The sequence below is a fragment of the Arachis ipaensis genome, chromosome B10 (assembly GCF_059453495.1).
Source record: "Arachis ipaensis isolate K30076 ecotype BB chromosome B10, ASM5945349v1, whole genome shotgun sequence".
Taxonomy (NCBI): domain Eukaryota; kingdom Viridiplantae; phylum Streptophyta; class Magnoliopsida; order Fabales; family Fabaceae; genus Arachis; species Arachis ipaensis.
In genome coordinates this window covers 106,171,857-106,176,943 of record NC_142435.1, presented here as the reverse complement: position 1 = coordinate 106,176,943, position 5,087 = coordinate 106,171,857, and the positions used below count along the sequence as shown (strand labels likewise).

The following is a 5,087-nucleotide window of genomic DNA, read 5'->3' as shown; positions in this document are numbered from 1 at the left end:
TTGCTTGTCCCCAAGCAACTGAAAATCAAATAGGATAAAAAGAAGAGAATATACTATAAATTCCAAAATATCAATGAAACTTAGAATTTAGATAGTTTTATTGATTCTCCTAGTTCAGTATGTTGATTCTTGAACACAGCTACTTTATGAGTCTTGGCCGTGGCCCTAAGCACTTTGTTTTCCAATATTACCACCGGATACATAAATGCCACAGACACATAACTGGGTGAATCTTTTCAGATTGTGACTCAGCTTTGCTAAAGTCCCCAATTAGAGGTGTCCAGGGTTCTTGAGCACACTCTTTTTTTTTTTGCTTTGGACCTTGACTTTAACCGCTCAGTCTCAAGTTTTCACTTGACACCTACACGCCACAAGCACATGGTTAGGGACAGCTTGGTTTAGCCGCTTAGGCCAGGATTTTATTCCTTTAGGCCCTCCTATCCACTGATGCTCAAAGCCTTGGATCCTTTTTATTACCCTTGCCTTTTGGTTTTAAGAGCTATTGGCTTTTTGCTCTTGCCTTTTTGGTTTTAAGAGCTTTTGGCTTTTTCTGCTTGCTTTTTCTTTTTCTTTTTTTTTGCCATTTTACTTTTCTTTTTTTTCGCAAGCTTTTGTATTCACTGCTTTTTCTTGCTTCAAGAATCATTTTTATGATTTTTCAGATTATCAAATAACATGTCTCCTTTTTCATCATTCTTTCAAGAGCCAACATATTTAACATTCATAAACAACAATTTCAAAAGACATATGCATTGTTCAAGCATTAATTCAGAAAATAAAAAGTATTGTCACCACATCAAAATAATTAAACTAGTTTCAAGGATGAATTCGAAACCATGTACTTCTTGTTCTTTTGTTTTTTAGAACAATTTTCATTTTAAGAGAGGTGATGGATTCATAGGAAATTCATAGCTTTAAGACATAGACACTTAAACACTAATGATCATATAGTAAAGACACAAACATAAATAAAAAATAAAGCATAGTAAACGAAAAACAGGAAAATAAGAACAAGGAGATTAAGGAACGGGTCCACCTTAGTGAGGGTGACGTCTTCCTATTCTTGAAGAAATAATGGTGCTCTTGAGCTCCTCTATGTCTCTTCCTTGTCTTTGTTGCTCCTCCCTCATAGCTCTTTGATCTTCTTTAATTTCATGGAGGATGATGGAGTGCTCTTGGTGCTCCATCCTTAGTTGTCCCATGTTGGAGCTTAATTCTCCTAGGAAAGTGTTGATTTGCTCCCAATAGTTTTGTGGAGGAAAATGCATCCCCTGAGGCATCTCAGGGATTTCATGATGAGGAATTTCCTCATGCTCTTGTTGAGGTCCATGATCTCTTGTTTGCTCCATCCTTTTCTTAGTGATGGGCTTATCCTCTTCAATGAGGATGTCTCCTTCTATGTCAATCCCAGCCGAATTGCATAGGTGGCAAATGAGGTGAGGAAAGGCTAACCTTTCCAGAGTGGATGACTTTTCAGCCACCTTGTAGAGCTCTTGAGGTATGATCTCATGAGCCTCTACTTCCTCCCTAATCATGATACTATGGATCATGATGGCCCGGTCTATAGTAACTTCAGACCGGTTGCTAGTGGGAATGATTGAGCATTGAATAAACTCCAACCATCCTCTAGCTACAGGCTTAAGGTCCAGTCTTCTCAATTGAACCGGCTTGCCTCTTGAGTCAACTTTCCATTGAGCTCCTTCTACACATATGTCCATGAGAACTTGGTCCAACCTTTGATCAAAGTTGACCCTTCTAGTGTAGGGGTGTGCGTTTTCTTCCATCATTGGCAAGTTGAACGCCAGCCTTACATTTTCTGGACTGAAATCTAAGTAATTCCCCCCGAACCATGGTAAGCCAATGCTTTGGATTCGGGTTCACACTTTGATCATGGTTCCTAGTGATCCATGCATTTGCATAGAACTCTTGAACCATTAAGATCCCGACTTGTTGAATGGGGTTGGTGAGAACTTCCCAACCTCTTCTTTGGATCTCAAGTCGGATCTCCGGATACTCATTCTTTTTGAGCTTGAAAGGGACCTCAGGGATCACTTTCTTCTTGGCCACAACTTCATAGAAGTGGTCTTGATGGACCTTTGAGATGAATCTCTCCATCTCCCATGACTCAGAGGTGGAAGTAATTGCCTTCCCTTTCCTCTTTCTTGAGGATTCTCTGGCCTTAGGTGCCATTGATGGTTATGGAAAAACAAAAAGCAATGCTTTTTACCACACCAAACTTAAAATGTTTGCTCGTCCCCGAGCAAAAGAAGAAAGAAAGAAGGAGAGGAAGAAAAAGAAGGAGGAGATGGAGGGAGAAGGTGTATTTGGCCAAGGGGGAGAAGAGAGGGTTGTGTTGTGGGAAAATGAAGAAGGAATGAGGGGTTTATATAGGAGCGGGGGAAGGATTAGGGTTCGGCCATTAGGGTTGGGTTTGGGAGGGAAAAGATTTTGAATTTTGTAGGTAGATGGGGTTTATGGGGAAGAGTGGATGGATGTGAATGGTGAAGAAATGATGGGAAAGAGTGATTGGGGTGATTGGTGAAGGGTATTTGGGGAAGAGAGATATAAAGAAGGTGTGAAAAGGAGAGAAGAAGGTGGTGGGGATCCTATGGGGTCCACAGATCCTGGGGGCGATCCTATGGGTCTACAGATCCAGTGGGTCAAGGACTTAACATTCCTGCTCCAATTAGGCGTGTAAAACGCCCTTGCTGTGCAATCCTGGTGTTTAACGCCAGACTGCTGCCTGTTTCTGGCGTTTAACGCCAGGTAGATGCTTGTTTCTGGCGTTAAACGCCAGCTTGGTGCTTGTTTCTGGCGTTTAAATGCCAGAATGCTCCTCCTCCAGGGTGTGCTATTTTTAATGCTGTTTTTCATTTTGTTTCTGATTTTTCAGTAGTTTTTGTGACTCCACATGATCATCAACCTAATAAAACACAAAAATAAAAATAAAATAGACATAATTAAATAACATTGCGTTGCCTCCCAACAAGCGCTTCTTTAATGTCAATAGCTTGACAGTGAGCTCTCATGGAGCCTCACAGATAATCAGAGCAAGGTTGGAACCTCCCAACACCAAACTTAGAGTTTGAATGTGGGGGTTCAACACCAAACTTAGAGTTTCGTTGTGGCCTCCCAACACCAAACTTAGAGTTTGACTGTGGGTGCTTTGGTTGACTCTGCAGTGAGAGAAGCTTTTCATGCTTCCTCTCCATGATTACAGAAGGAGATCCTTGAGTTTTAAACACAAGGTTGTCCTCATTCAGTTGAAGGATTAACTCTCCTCTATCCACATCAATCACAGCTCTTAATGTGGCTAGGAAGGGTCTTCCAAGGATGATGGATTCATCTTCATCCTTCCCAGTGTCTAGGATTATGAAATCAGCAGGGATGTAAAGGTCTTCAACCCTTACTAACACGTCCTCTACCAGTCCATAAGCCTATTTTCTTGAGTTGTCTGCCATCTCTAATGAGATTCTGACAGCTTGCACCTCAAAGATCCCAAGTTTCTCTATTACAGAGAGTGGCATTAAGTTTATTCCTGATCCCAGGTCACACAGAGCCTTCTCAAAGGTCATGGTGCCTATGGTACAGGGTATTAAGAATTTGCCAGGATCCTGTTTCTTTTGAGGTAATTTCTGCCTATCCAATGCATTTAGTTCATTGGTGAGCAAGGGAGGTTCATCTTCCCAAGTCTCATTGCCAAATAATTTGGCATTCAGCTTCATGATTGCACCAAGGTACTTAGCAACTTGCTCTTCAGTAACGTCTTCATTCTCTTTAGAAGAAGAATACTCATCAGAGCTCATGAAGGGCAGAAGAAGGTTCAATGGAATCTCTATGGTCTCTAGATGAGCCTCAGATTCCTTTGGTTCCTCAAAGGGAAACTCCTTATTGGTCACTGAGCATCCCAGGAGGTCTTCCTCACTAGGATTCACGTCCTCCTCCTCCTCTTTGGGTTCGGCCACACCAAGTAAGGTAATGGCCTTGCACTCTCTTTTTGGATTCTCTTCTGTATTGCTTGGGAGAGTACTAGAAGGAGTTTCAGTGACCCTTTTACTCAGCTGGCCCACTTGTGCCTCCAAATTTCTAATGGAAGACCTTGTTTCATTCATGAAACTCACAGTGGCCTTAGATAGATCAGAGACTATATTTGCTAAGCTAGATGGGTTCTGCTCAGAATTCTCTATCTGTTGCTGAGTGGATGATGGAAAAGGTTTGCTATTGCTAAACCTGTTTCGTCCACCATTATTAAAGTCTTCTTGAGGCTTTTGTTGATCCTTCCATGAGAAATTTGGATGATTTCTCCATAAGGGATTATAGGTGTTTCCATAGGGTTCATCCATGTAATTCACCTCTGCTATTGCAGGGTTCTTAGGATCATAAGCTTCTTCTTCAGAAGATGCCTCTTTAGTACTGTTGGATGATTCCTTCAATCCATTCAGACTCTGAGAGATCATATTGACTTGCTGAGTCAATATTTTATTCTGAGCCAATATGGCATTCAGAGTATCAATTTCAAGAACTCCCTTCCTCATAGGCGTCCCATTACTCACAGGATTCCTTTCAGAAGTGTACATGAACTGGTTATTTGCAACCATGTCAATGAGTTCTTGAGCTTCTGCAGGCATTTTCTTTAGGTGAATAGATCCACCTACAGAATGCTCCAGTGACATCTTTGATAGCTCAGACAGACCATCATAGAATATATCCAAGATGGTCCATTCTGAAAGCATGTCAGAAAGACACTTTTTGGTCAGTTCCTTGTATCTCTCTCAAGCTTCATAGAGGGATTCACCTTCTTTCTGTTTGAAGGTTTGAACATCCACTCTAAGCTTACTAAGCTTTTGAGGAGGAAAGAACTTGGCTAAATAAGCCGTGACCAGCTTATCCCAAGAGTTCAGGCTATCCTTAGGTTGAGAGTCCAACCATATTCTAGCTCTGTCTCTTACAGCAAACAGGAAAAGCATAAGCCTGTAAACTTCGGGATCAACCCCATTGGTCTTAACAGTATCACAGATCTGCAAGAATTCAGTTAAAAACTGAAAAAGATCTTCTGATGGAAGTCCATGAAACTTGCAGTTCTGTTG

At 41.4% G+C, this 5,087-nt stretch overlaps 1 non-coding gene across 1 annotated transcript; it reads left to right on the top strand.

Moving 5' to 3' along the window:
• Positions 1–4,727: 4,727 nt before the first annotated feature.
• LOC148581199 (small nucleolar RNA R71) lies at positions 4,728–4,835 on the top strand. Its single transcript, XR_015895548.1, has one exon. It is a non-coding gene; the product is annotated as a small nucleolar RNA R71 (small nucleolar RNA).
• Positions 4,836–5,087: the final 252 nt, after the last annotated feature.